The following is a 14,728-nucleotide window of genomic DNA, read 5'->3' as shown; positions in this document are numbered from 1 at the left end:
AGGTTTAATTTTATAAAATATGTACACTAGAATGCAAAGAGATTAATTGTTAATGGTTGTATATGGAATGAAGTGAATTTCATTCAGCGTGTATACACATATGTAATAACTAGTGTAATATCTGCCATCTCATTATCATTATCAGTAAGAGCGTATACACATATTACCATTGCCATTATCATTATCAGTAAGAGCGTATACACATATTACCATTGCCATTATCATTATCAGTAAGAGCGTATACACATATTATCATTGCCATTATCATTCAGTATGCATTATGTACACTTATGTAACAGTTATTGTAATAAATAAAATCTCATTATCGCAAAAAAATCAGCTGCATTACATTACAGCTGTTAATTCTAGTGACTTTTGTATTTATCCTCAAACGAAAACCTTTCATTCATCAACAATGCTACGTATGTTCTCTTTGACTTGTATTGACTTATATAGACTTGTACTGACTTATATTGACTTGTATTAACTTATATTGACTTGGATTGACTTATATTGATCTGTTTTGACTTATATTGACTTGTCTTGACTTATGCTGACTTATATTGACTTGTATTGACTTGTATTAACTTATATTGACTTATATTGACTTATGCTGACTTATATTGACATCTTCTGACTTATATTGAATGGTATTGACTTATATAGACTTGCATTGACTTATATTGACTTTATTGACTTGTATTAACTTATATTGACTTGTATTGACTTATATTGACCTGTTTTGACTTATATTGACCTGTTTTGACTTATATTGACTTGTATTGACTTATACTGACTTGTATTGACTTATATTGACCTGTTTGGACTTATATTGACTTGTATTGACTTATATTTACTTGCATTTACTTATATTGACAGCTTAATTTATTTTTTATTTCTTGCAGAAATAACAAACGTTTTGCTTCATTGATAGAAACAAGTTCCGGTAATTTAGACAAATGTGTGGGGAAAGGTCGTGGGGAGGGAAGCCGGTTCCGATTTTAACTTCTTATGTTCCAAATTTGTTAATCTTTACTAATTGAAAATACCAATGTGTTTACGAAAATGATTTTAGCGGAAATATTCAATGAAAACAAACAGATTCCCTCGATTATATTGCGCTTCGTTTAGCTTTCTCGAGTTTTTCTTTTAAGTTTTAATTTTGGCGTGGTATGTAGATGCATTAGTTGACAACCAACTTAAAATATTCACGTTAGACAGTTGTATTTCCTGGTTCGCTTAAAAAGTAATCTTTAGATTGTATACAAACGCCAGAATTACACATATTTGGACATGAATATCATGTTGCTAAAATAACACTGAACTTTTTGTATGTTCCATTAAGAACTAATTCATGATTAGGCATGGTAAACACGATTTAGTTTTACAAATAATTCAAGATAACACAAAATGCCGTTACATCATAAAGGATTAAGGTCATTTTTGTTTATTTATTAACTTGTTTATTTTCTCATTTGTTTATTTATTGCATTGGTTTTTATTTATTTATTTATTTATTTATTTATTTATTTATTTATTTATTTATTTATTTATTTATTTATAATACACTAATGCTATTTGCTATTTATCTGTATAGTCACATACTTATTTTCCTGAGAGAGAGAGAGTCATACTGAGAAAAAAGAAACTCAAGGAATGTTACCAATCAACATTAAGCTTACCCTTCTGTATTCCAGAATGAATGTCTCTACAGTTAACACAACAAATCCCCACTTGGCTTTAGGTTAAAGAACTGTGTGCATGCTGCGGTGTTCTGATCTGTGTGTCGTCTGCCACATTGTGTCGTTCTCAGTCACCCACTTTCACCGACTGACATCATCATATTTTGTTCCAACGGTTTGTCTATGACATAATGAAGCAGGCCTGCGTCTTTACCAATAAACGAGCACTTATACCCCACCCAGATTCAACTAATTTGTCTTCAAGTCATAGTTTAAATCTGATTTGTCAACTTCGTAATTTACCGGTTGCTTTGAATCCTTTGTTTGAGTTCTGACATTCCGTTCGTACTTAACTTAATTGAAAGTTGTATGGAGAAAAGGTAATTTATGTAGCAGGCACATCGGAATTCTGAAAACAGATAAAAGTGAATATCTACCGAAAATATCGGTAAGGAATGTCAAGAATCGTCATTTGAAACAAGTGCTAATTTCAAAATGTGGTTTCTTCCAAGTATTTGACGGTGAATAGAAACTGACGTTCGGTTTCTATGAAGAAATTAGTGTTATCCTTATTCATTTTTACTAAAACATGAATGGGCATATATGTGTAATCTAGAAATGTTGGACACATTGCTGGACATTTTTATGACAAACGACTCGTATAGCCTCGCTATTAGGATATCTCTGAAATACCTTAGTTCAATAAGATACACCTGAAATACATTGGTTCAGTAAGATATACCTTAATTTTAATAGGGAAAAGAGAAAATCGAACCTGACCTTTGCCTTATTGATACGAAGACTGATATAAAATTTAATTTTAATCTGCTAAAACATTCAAAAGTTATAGCGAGGGTGCAAAATCTGTAAAGTACTGATCGAAAGGCATGGTAAACACAATATGCCCCCCCCCCCCTTGCCAGATTACCCATTAAACACAGTAAGCACGTGCTTAGGGCACCAGCTAAACAAAAGGCATCAGACAAAAATTCAGATTAACTGTTGATGATAAAATTGAATGAATTATATATGACCATTTCGATCTGCATGTATGATTATTTGGATATGGAATGATGGCAACATTGGTATTTTCACACCTTTTTGCGTTTAATATTTTTTTTTTGGGGGGGGGCGAGTTTCACACTTGGGGAGGGGTGATACCATAATATACTCAGTGCTTAGGTCCCTGGAAGGCCTTAATCCGGCACTGTTCCCCCTTTCTTGGCCCTCCTTCTCGTCGTAGTAAATGATGGGGTCATAATAAAGATGTTTGTCTGAATTTATATTTGGAAATGATGATCGGTTCAACATCGCAAAGTGAAACATAAAATAAAACAGAAATAGGTTTTGAACCCCATTTAATGATCTGTTGTCACAATGTATATTTTTTCATAAATCTCCGCACTCTCTGTGTGTGTGTGATTTGGATTTTTAACGTAGCTTTAATGAATTTTCAGTCATATCGCTACGAATTCTGCAGTATGACATTTTTTAGTGATATCTAGCAATGAGACATCATACCGCAGACATGTAGCATGATGACCTACCCAGTCACATTATCCTGACACCAGGACGACAGTCCTAATACTATCCTCTTAATGATAAGTGTCCAGCGAGGCAGCTGTTAGTACCATTTTTATAAGTATTTGGTGTTCGAACCCGAGATGTTCCGCATCCGAGGCAGACACGCTAAACACTAGGCCACCGGGATAAAGTGTGTTGTTATTTAAGATAGATTACAATATTCATAATACACGATGGGATCCAATCATTGCACCATGGAGAAAAATCTGGAATTGCAGAGTTTTAAGTTTGCTTGTAGCTCCTTGGTATTTTTCTTTTGAACGTTAGACATGCAACGAGAAATCATTTGACGGTCTAAATTGGTACAATTTCTATTTTTCTAAATCTCCAGACAATTGCTACACTATAATAGAACATAATAGCACATTCCTTGGATTAAGGCTCGTAGCTCAATTTTGTTACATTTGTGGAGAATTAACTGTCTCTGGTAATAAAATAGTCTCTTGATGAAGCGATGTCTAGAAAGTCTCTAAATGTCAGTTAGTGCCCAAAAAGGTATAGATAGATTTTCTAAATAAATATATTCACTTGGGAAGCAATCACGAGATTTACAGACGAAATTTCTCCCCACCTTCTTACAAAATATGGGATGTATTTACACATAGATGTACGGTGCTTTTCATCCTTTGCTGTGTAAAATTCACTTCTGTGCTGAACAGTTCTTTATCTTCTTCTAAGTCTTTGCTTGAAGGCTTAAAACCGGACACAATTTCTGCTAGACAAGTCAGACACAACGAACAGTACAACTAATGTAGTGTTGCTCAACGGATTCATTGTTGAAAGGTACATTTCATACCCACCGTATTTGACCATTTATCAAACCTAGCCGCAGTAAAGCAATACCTTCCTCTGCTCAATGCACTGACTGATCAGGGTCTCATTTTGTTTATTCAATTTAAAGCTTCAAACACAGTGTAGTCCACACGGGCCGAACATTTCACATATATTTATGAAGTAACCACACAATCTATTGTATAAAGACCCCACTATGTTATTTCCACAACAAAGTAAATATACTTAATAACAATCAGCTGAACATACGTGTATCCAAAAGCTTGTAATAGGAATCAATTCACAGTGCAAACCACGTTGTGGGCTATATAGAAATGTTGGACGTGCTGACCTCTTTTTGCCCACCCCTGTTCTACACTAACGGCAGAATAATAATATACGGTAGCTGAAAATATTGGGTTTACTCGCGTCATATAATTCACTCATCCTTAAATTCATCTTAAAAATTAATATTGGAAAATCTTGAGAATATATGTATTAGTTCTGTTTACTTGTAGTATTTAGTTCTCGAACAAAAATGGCATTATGCAGGAAGATATTTTTCATACTGAAAGTTGAAAGACTCGATGGAGTGACATCGAGCAATTTTGGGTTTCTAATTGGTTCCTTGCCTCTGTATACGTAATAATAAAATTATCCATTCACGGTTACGTACGGCAATTTGCATGTAATAAAGTGCACTACGAAGTACCAAGTGTAAACTTTTGTGACACGAATTAATACTATAAGGAAAAAAGAAACTAAAAGAACACACACACACACACACACATCCAAACAAACAAAAAAGGAACAACCAAAAACAACAATAACAAAAACAATAAAATTCTAGTTCGCCACCCATCATTACTTTCTGGCATGGGCGTTTTAAAACGTGTGTTGGTCGCTTATTGGTGGATGGCGTAGTAGTATGACAATGAGCGTTTTAAATAGTTGGGTTGCTACTACAAGTCAACCCCTTTCATACCCCATAACTTTACACATTTTTACTCGTGCGTCACATGATGTATTATTTATGCATGCTGGGTGACGAAAACTTGAGTAGTAAAAATAATTACAACTCTAGCGTTAACGATTTTGCTAAAATGGACATGTGTAAACGATTTTGCTAAAAGGACTTGTGTAAATGATTTTACAGAGCTTGTGCGAACGATTTTTAATCGACACCTCCATGTAAGCAATGCAAGCAACAAAAACGCTGCAACAGTAGATGCATACAATTTCGTTGAAGTCGATGCTGCAAACATTGGTGTAAAATCCGTTTCATTTTATCAGTACCGCTCCGATGGCCTAGTGGTTAGAGCGTCTGCCTAGGATGCGGAGGTCGTGGGTTCGATCCCCGGCCGAATCATAGCAGAGATTTACAAAAATGGTACTAACAGCTGCTTCGCTTGGTGTTCAGCATTAAGAGATTAGTGTTAGGACTGGTCGGCCTGGTGTCAGGATAATGTGACTGGGTGGAACATCATGCTACATGTGTGCGGCATGATGCCCCAATGCTAGACATCACTATAAACTGGCACATTGCAGATATCGTAGCGATATGACTGAAAATTGTTAAAGCTACGTTAAGAATCAAAATCACATCCCATCACACATTTTATCAGCACAATTGGATACTTGTTTCAAATAGCACAATATGCTAGCGTAAATGATTTTATTTTTAGGAAACAACGATTTTGAGAAGCAAATGCCTGCTAAAGTAAACGGTGAGCAACGTGCGAAATAATTCCCTGCGGGCACCTGTTCACAGCATTTCACGAGTAAAATGGTTTTCTTGGCAATTTCATCTCTCACTTGTTGTTCCGCTTCGATTATTACTTTCGCGTCTGTAACTTTGATGATCTATCATAGTTCTTCTATTAATAAAGTGATGGTAAAGTATAACTGCTCGACAAGCATGTCGTCTTCAGCTGCAATACGCTCATGCGCTTATAACCAATTACATTTTTACTGGTACAATTAGCGATTGTGCTTTCTGACAACCTAGAGCCACATTCACTCAGAACTATATAGTTAAATCAATGTTGGTGCAACATACTTGACAGGTAACGCAATCATTGTGGATTTGTCGGTAAACTCTACTTCATCATTATAGAAACAATCCCTGAGTGCTTTCACGACTAGTGGTGTAGTCAACGACAGGGCGTTTTCACGTGGCAATGCAATGATCCCAAGCTAGCTTGGAGTTTTCATTAGTACATCAGGATGGTCCCAACTATTGATTTCTATTTGACCCGTAACCAGATTATATTTCAGTTTATAAGAAGGTTTGTTAGCGCCACTTTGAGGCAGCTATTTGTTGGCAAGTGGGACAAGATCGCCATCAATTTTAGCACCACCGTTAGGCCGGTCGAACGCCACGTCGTCAATTTCCGCAAACCCATCAACGCGTTCAGAATCCATCGCTTATGTGTTAAGTACTGCTCGAAAAGACGTTGAGTCCTTGAATTAAATTTGATCTCCGGCCATTACGTCTGCATATACTTCATTCTTAAAAGATGTTTTCATCTAGTACGTAATATATGATCTTTCATGCTGGAAATCATTTATTATTATTCATATTACGCCCCACACGCGATGAAATACTCTTACGATGAATAAGTACGATCCAGATTTGAGCATATTTAAGATGTGAGGTTTAGGATGATCGAAATTCCACCCAGAAGAGTACTAACTACATTTATACCATTTTGGGTGTCTTGCCTGGTTATTACTTCATGGGCAGGTAATATTTCGTTGATCTGTTACAATTTTGTTACTAGGTGTAGTGGTGAGGGCACCCCTGTAATCTTTTCATCCACGTATTGGTTTGCCATATCAATGTAGCCTTTGATAAAGACCAACAACAAGCCAGAGTCTCTGATACCCTGCTTCTCTGTGATTTTGGCCAGGTTCTTCGCGATGGCGGCTTACGGCTTCAAAATAACGTCGTTAAGTCCAGACATTTTCAGTTTTACTGTCTGACCTTCCAAAAATCATAACTTTGACAAGGTTGACTTCAACAACAACCCGGCTGGTAAACTCGGTTAAATCCTCTTTGATGGCAAACTTGGTCAGATCCACGTCACCGCTGTATCGTTGGGTGGACTAGCGTCAGTAAATGTTAGTCAGCACTTTGTATACTATTAAGTATAGTTATGATTGATGTGTGTAATTTGGGTTATAGAGTATACACATTGACCTTACTTCAGTTGTGCACCTCTCAAAAAACTGTTCACTTCGCTTGGTCATTTTCACTTTCTGGACTTCAGAGTTAAATTGTTATATAAATAGATGAAAATGTTTTATTACTTTATATATATATATATATATATATATATATATATATATATATATATATATATATATATATATATATATATATATATATATATATATATATTGTAATTCTTTTTTCGCAATTTCAGAAGCTGGTGTTTTCTAGCCTGGCAGAATTAGTTTTCCGTATTTCAATAATTGCTAAAGATAGAGAACTTTAGAACAATTCGGCCTGATTTTTCAAACACACGAGGCAGCCATTTTGGTTAGCTTGTACTTAGATCATGCGCAATTTCCACCAGTACAGTATCCAAAGAAATTTCAGCCACTGTTCATGGACGCAATATAGAGGTACACCAATATTCTCTCCATTGTGCATGTTACAAATTGAAACAACGTCACCTTACGCCTCACTCTCTGAGAAGTACATAACATCTGGAAAGCACTCCCTTGTGCTAAATCCAGTTTCAGCTTCATGAAGAGACATTATTTTTAATCATGTTCTTCGAATACATCAAACTACTATTTGTTTTTGTTGCTTTTCTGTTTTTATTTTTTTAAATTTGTTAATTTTTTTATATATTTTTTATTTTTTTAAAAGTAATTATCCACCATGAACTGCTTAACCAGGTCTAAATGCTCGAAAGAAACGAATATATGGGATGCAAATGAGTGAAATTCACGCTGAGAAATCTGGAAACCTGTTTCAACATTTAGGTCTTGGTTCAGGTATTTCAGCAGTCGATGATACACATGCGCGACACGTCAAAGAAAATGTTTTCCATGGTTTTTGGTGACCGCTGAAGCTCGTGTAAGCGGGTGGGCATACAAGTATGTTTTAACCATTGTAAATGTTGCCAGCAGATACATGGAAACGGAACACAAGAAATAAAAATGACTCTAAAATAGAAATTAATGAGATTGCTAAATTCTCTGCTTATATGTCCATTCAATAGTCTTTTACGACTATATGTCGCAACATACCCCACGTGGCAGATCGTGCTATTCAACTTAATATTTCAAAACAGCTATTCATGTGACCTAACTCATCCAATAGGAATTTACTTACTTCTAAGATACCACCTAATCGACCTGTCCATTGGGATAAAGGCAGAAAAACGTAAAAATATTCACTAATAGTTATATTATTAGTAATTGTCATCACGTACGTAAACATCTATTTATAAATCCTGTGCAGTTTTACGCTCTTTACCATCTTAAAACAGACCCTTTGAACTACATAATTTCAATGAAAGATGACTACTTTAAAGGGTGCAAGTTTTACAGGCTTAGAATCATATAGTTTCAACATCATCTTAGATTTTGTTTATTCAAGTAATAACATCTGGGAGCAAGAGCTCATATTATTATTATTATTATTATTATTGATGCCTACAATATGCAGATTGAAAGTACCATATACTGAATCTAACGCCTGAATTCGTCTTATCATTATTTCTAATTATTTGTTTTTTAAAAATGACATCATAACTTACAAATATACATTGCAGATAAAAATAATAACGGTCAGGATATGCGGTTGTGCGTATCAGGATATATAACTTTTAGAATTTTACTTTTCGTAGGCACCATATAGCCATTATTGTGCATACGTGCCGTTAAACGCTAATGCATATATACATATATAAACACATATCCGGGTTTGTCACTTGTGAAAATAGGAGGAAATATATTTCTACATGTTTGTTATTATGTATGCATGTTGTATATAGGATTGGCATGAACAGTTGACTCAGCCTTTAATAGCCACTATAAAATTTGATTTATATGTTTAAAAAAGGTCAGTTATTTTTACCCCCAAAATATTGTATTTATGCACGAAGAACCCAATTGCATTATAGTCAGAATCAGCTATACACAGGTGATATTTGGGCAAATACATAGATGCCAGTGAACGTTTACATAAAGATTGACCCTCGCGTGTGGATTCACTCAAGTAATGGGAACAGATGATGACGATGATGATGTTAAAGAGAAGACGATTGTTGTTGTTGTTGTTATTATTATAGGTTGCAAACAAGGAACCCAATGGGTAATTTCAGTAGCATCATCTGTTGATATCATATTCTAGAAGCGGCTGAGGGAAAGCGGCTTTTGAAAACTAATCCGTTAAACACGAGACGGGAATATATTTTCCATGTTAGTGGTTGCCCAAGCATGGTAAGTGGTTTATCACTGGTGGTAACCATTACCTCAAAAGCTAGCTATCGCGGTTACCAGTTCAGATTGTTTACTGGATGACCACACTTGCGGTTTTGTCAACAAATTGCTAATTCTGATTGCAAAGAAAATTGAACGTCTGCAAATTTCTTTAAAAAATGTGGGCATTATTATTTTTATTATTATTATTTCTTTGAAATAAGTAGCACACTCTTTATAAGCTATATAAGTTTTCAGTGATGTTTTCCTTCAATAAGCTCAATAAACTGTTCTTTATTCAAGAACTTAACTGACATAGCGTACGAAAACACCAAGAAACACAAACGTTTACCACAGTCGCGCATCCCTATCTCTCTCTCTCTCTCTCTCTCTCTCAAATACACGCGGGTACATCTGACAGCGGTACCAAGGTATTATCAGAAAATGTTCGTTACAAGTCACAAATAGAGCGCCTTCAGACAGAAAATGGCGAAACGCTTGTGTCTGAAAAGTTGGGTAATTAAATGCTTGCTCTCCTCAAAAAGCGGGTTAGGTGATACTTTTTTATTTAAAAAAAAGCAATTTCAATTGACTGAATGCATCTCATACCTTAGCTCCAATTTTCACCTTAAAGGCCGTGAGATAGGAGACCAATCTCAAATACAACAGCAGCCGCTCGCGCGCACACGCAAACACACAGAGACAGATATATCGTATACATGTACTGTACACAGGCATGTATTTGCTACGAAAACACGATGTACTGTATATTTAGTACCTGTTGAAATGAATGCATCTATTAATCTGTGTTTATTACCTTTATTATAACATGAACGTGTACATACACATAAATGGAAGTCCATTTCCTGAAGAAATATGTTACCTTTGTTTGCCTGGATTCTTTGCGGATCTATCTGCAGTGATTCTTGGTATATGCCAGCAAATATGTTGAATTGCTTTTGGGGTGATAATTGTGCGGGCAAATCCTTTTTCATGCCTCCCGGTATCGCTACTCGTATACGCTTGCTTTATGGTGTCGCCATAATAACGTACTACGGATACCAACTGATATCTCGCAGTTAAATGCGTTATAATAAATACAATGCAGTAATTTTTTAAGTTGCTAATGAGGCGATAATTGACGTCGCTTTTTATTCTAAAATAAAGCCCTATACTGTTTAAAAGCTGAAATCAACCAGCTTCATTTGTACAGCCACCAACCAACAGTGATTGTTACGAAAAATTGGTAAACAGCAAAGAGACTTAATGAGACACTTCATTTATTAACCTTATGTTAGATCAGAAGTGTGGACGATTTGATCACAGTGCGTTTATTTGTTTATTTACACCCCCATATACGTGTAGCAAAAATAGGCATTGTTTATACAACAATACGTTCACGCTACTTGAAGTTTTTCCCCCACACCCATGATTACGTGATGAATTTATAATTTTAACGTGCCTCTAGACTTTGCCCAATCAGAAATTGATACAATCCTCCAATCTCTGTTATCCGACTTACTATATTTTCATATACGATTGTTTGAATTATTTGTTTTACATTATTTCCGGATTATCGAATCAAGTTTTATAGAAATTTTACACTTTGGTCCCAAAGTTTGATTTCCAATCCGGAACGCAGATTTCTCAATTAAACAAGCAAATTAACGTTTAGGAATTCATTTTCCGTCGAAATGTCGGGATAGTGAGGTTTCCGGATAAACTGAATCCGAATTCCTTTCTGGGTATACAATCCTCCAATCTCTGTTATCCGACTAACTTTAATTTCATATACGATTGTTTGAATTTATTTATTTTGTACATTATTTACATACATACATACATACATACATACATACATACATACATACATACATACAGGAGGTGGTGGTGATGTGTGATCCCCCACGCTCATTATGGTTTTCTGTGGTTATCGTTATCTATAAGGTGATCAACCACGGTGTTATCGCCAGGGTCCAGTAATGAATAGCATAACATATGAAACCAAAGGATGGAATAACACAGTTCTGAGCATAGATATAAAATAAAATAACACGAGTATGTAAAATATAACAATTCAATCAGTCACGTAAACAAAATGAAATCGAATATTACATTTGGCTGATTCACTTTCTCTTAGAAATAGTCACGAATTGTATGCGAAATTCAATTAGCCGTTTTGTTATACTAATATAATAAATTTCATCATGTAATCGAGTGACTGATTGAACTCAAATTGCCGACATGTCATCATCACCTAGTGCTGCCAGTCCTTTGCAATCACTGCTGGTCGGCGTTTCATCGTTTATTTTCCTCTCTCTCTCTCTCTCTCTTTAGCCTCTTCGATCATCAACCATCTTCGTTGCACACTATGCTCATTTCCCACTGCCCAATATACACATATATATATATATATATATATATATATATATATATATATATATATATATATATATATATATATATATATATATATATATATATATATATATATATATCCCTTAAAATAAAATATAGTACCCAGCCTAAATACGTGTCAGGATTTTCTTCTCATGGGATTAAATGTTCCCACTCTTTCTGGTCACATATCGTTTATCGCAATTTAGTAGAACTAGCTTTGGTCATTTCGCACATAATACACACTCAAAACCCTATTACTGTGAATTTATGTCCTGTCTAGCTGCTCTCGCATTCCAACTGAGACAATGCCGATTAAATCTTTAAGAAACTATTATTGCATCTGTGGCTATAAATTTACCAGCTGAACTATGTCATTCGGTAAACGTTCCTTGATTATCATTTGAAGAGAATTCACAACTTAATTACACACGAATGAATGGACTTCACTCCTGGCCCTAACTATGTTACTTTGCTAATTATCGATTAATTCACATACGTTTCCAGACATAGAAAAAGCAATCCTCAGCATAAATGGTACAAATCATTTACGGCAGATAACTTTCGTATTTACCCAATTTGTGTGAGAAGTAATGCATGAAATGGAAGGATAGATTCCTCCTATTACATACGAAACAACTGAATCCGAACTCGTTCATATAGCGAAATATTGTATGACATTCTTATAATTCATGAATCATATAACGTGCACAATTATTTCTGAACTAAATTTAAAACGAATAAATTCAACAAATAATTACTAACTAACATCAATGAACACATTGTACTTAATTGAGACTAACCTTGCCTTGCCGAGTCAGCGCTCGCTTATCATCATAGAATTCCCTCTGTCTCTTTTCTGTTTTAGGGTCTCACCAATTTTCAGACCTCACTGAACCCTTGTACGCTTTAATTAACGAGTACTTTCTACTGATCTTTGGAGTCCCTCAGACCCCTCCACATAAAAACATGGACTGATTAATATCGCGAAGGAGACTATATTAAACCATGAATTCCGTCTGAGAACACAGCCCCCCCCCCTTAACCAATCAATATTACTTCTTTATCCACTAGAAAATGTATCATTCCTATCGAAGTTAGAATAATCCACTCTAGTCCACCTTTATGAATAACTATTCTAACAATATCATTTCACGACACCTGTTTCGAATGGACCACGACTTCCTCAAATTTTCCCTGGTTCGTCTCAACTGTTTTCATTTTACCTCTACTGACCTTGCGTTAACATTGCACTCGTATCTGGTCTAGCATTTAACCGAGCGAGTCATCATTATAATTCATTTCATGCCCCAAGCAGAACAGATTCGATCCTCGCAGTCAATAGTTCCTGGCGAGTCTAACCCATAAGTCAAACTTAATGTTGTTTACGTGTCACGCTGAGCACTTTTTTATTATATCAAATTATGTCGTTGTACACGCTATTATATCAGCATTAGGGCGACTCGACTGAGATGATTTATTCTTGGTCGAAACATTCATTCTCAAGTTTCTATATTCAAGCGTGACTTCACTACGGACCTTTCTTTTTTAACTTGTGCACATATTTCCTTAAAGATATCATGTTGTTTATGACATGGTACTATTTGGTCTGACATACTTTAGCGTCCATATGATTGAAATCGTATCTCTACTGCCCCACAAGAAGATCTGACAGCGCTCGCTTAGAGATAATGTTTTGATGACCTATGTTATTACCATAATCGCTAAATGGAAGAGTCAATCAGATGGTCTTATATCTTCGCGTTTGGGAGATTGAGAAGTATGGCTAAAGAGCATCAATGTGTGCCGAACGATTTTATTCACTCTCAGATTTCTGAAAGTTGCATTTTCATGGCTAATTCAAAGGTCATCAGAACCCCTAAAGGGTCGCTGTTATAGCTTGCTGATTTGAATCAGATTGCTGTAGAATGACTGAGCTCTCTGCCATTTTCCGGCGAGTTTCTACTGTTTACTCTTTAGGTGGCAGGGTCCAGTTTCGTAAATTGGCCCCTGGCAAATTTCTTAACTTAAGGTTATGGTGTGACTTTTTCAGCTATTATTGTTTACTATTTATAGATATGGATATGTTTGTGAACTAGGTGTTTCGGGCTTGTGTTGCTCTTGAAATTGATGTCAGGCATGTACACCTTCCATAGCTGCTCTGCAGTATGTTGATAGTGAAATACCAATAGTCGGCTAGGAAGAAGAGCTAGCCTCCCATAGCAGTAGACACATGGGTTCAAGGCAAGTAGAGTTTCTCAAAAACGGCTTGGGTGACAACTATTCTGAATTGCATCAAACTATTTAGTAGACAATGTTTTTCAAAATTTTCATCCAGGGAAAGAGCTTGCGTTTGCACTGTGAGCACCACATGCTGTCAAAAATGGCCTTTGGATGTGAAAAATGCATGTATAAAATAGGGGTTAGGGTGCATAAACTTCTGCTATGAAGTGCCATTGACTTATCTGGTCAAGTGAATACTATTTTTATGCTTTGTTTTAATATAGGTATCTAAAAATATGGACCTTTTTGACCTCACTCGTGTATTTGATTTTTTTATGATTTTGTATACTAGGTCGCTGATTGCGGTATTAAAAATTTGTACATAAAAAGTGGCAACTGCCCCCTTAGCACGTCATTAAAGTATTTCCGAAATGGAATTTTGAAGAAAAACAACGATGTGTTGCGGTGGCATAGATAGACGGAATTTTGCTGACAACTGCATCGTGCTTATGGTGATCTCAAAACTTGCTTACCAATTTAGCCCAGTACCAGTCAAGGCGGGAATGACCACAAAGAGATAAATGCGCAAAACAGAGTACAATCTGGTACCCCATTGATCCATGACCAGTGGA

At 35.6% G+C, this 14,728-nt stretch overlaps 1 protein-coding gene across 3 annotated transcripts in view; it reads right to left on the bottom strand.

Annotated features, from left to right (window-relative positions):
* Positions 1–14,728, bottom strand: part of LOC149796434 (uncharacterized) — a 188,892-nt gene that overhangs the window by 52,318 nt on the left and 121,846 nt on the right. Inside the window, exon 1 of one of the 3 annotated variants that reach the window (XM_089961103.1) lies at positions 1,683–1,811. The exons of the other annotated variants lie outside the window; for them this stretch is intronic. The gene's annotated coding sequence lies outside the window, so the exon portion shown is untranslated. Of the gene's footprint in view, positions 1–1,682; positions 1,812–14,728 lie in introns of those variants that run through there. 3 annotated transcript variants of the gene reach the window in all.

Source organism: Sinohyriopsis cumingii, chromosome 6 (genome assembly GCF_028554795.1).
Source record: "Sinohyriopsis cumingii isolate HCF-2022 chromosome 6, ASM2855479v2, whole genome shotgun sequence".
In the NCBI taxonomy this organism is placed as follows: Eukaryota; Metazoa; Mollusca; class Bivalvia; order Unionida; family Unionidae; genus Sinohyriopsis; species Sinohyriopsis cumingii.
Note: the sequence above shows the minus strand (reverse complement) of the source record. Positions and strands in the feature narration are given on the sequence as shown.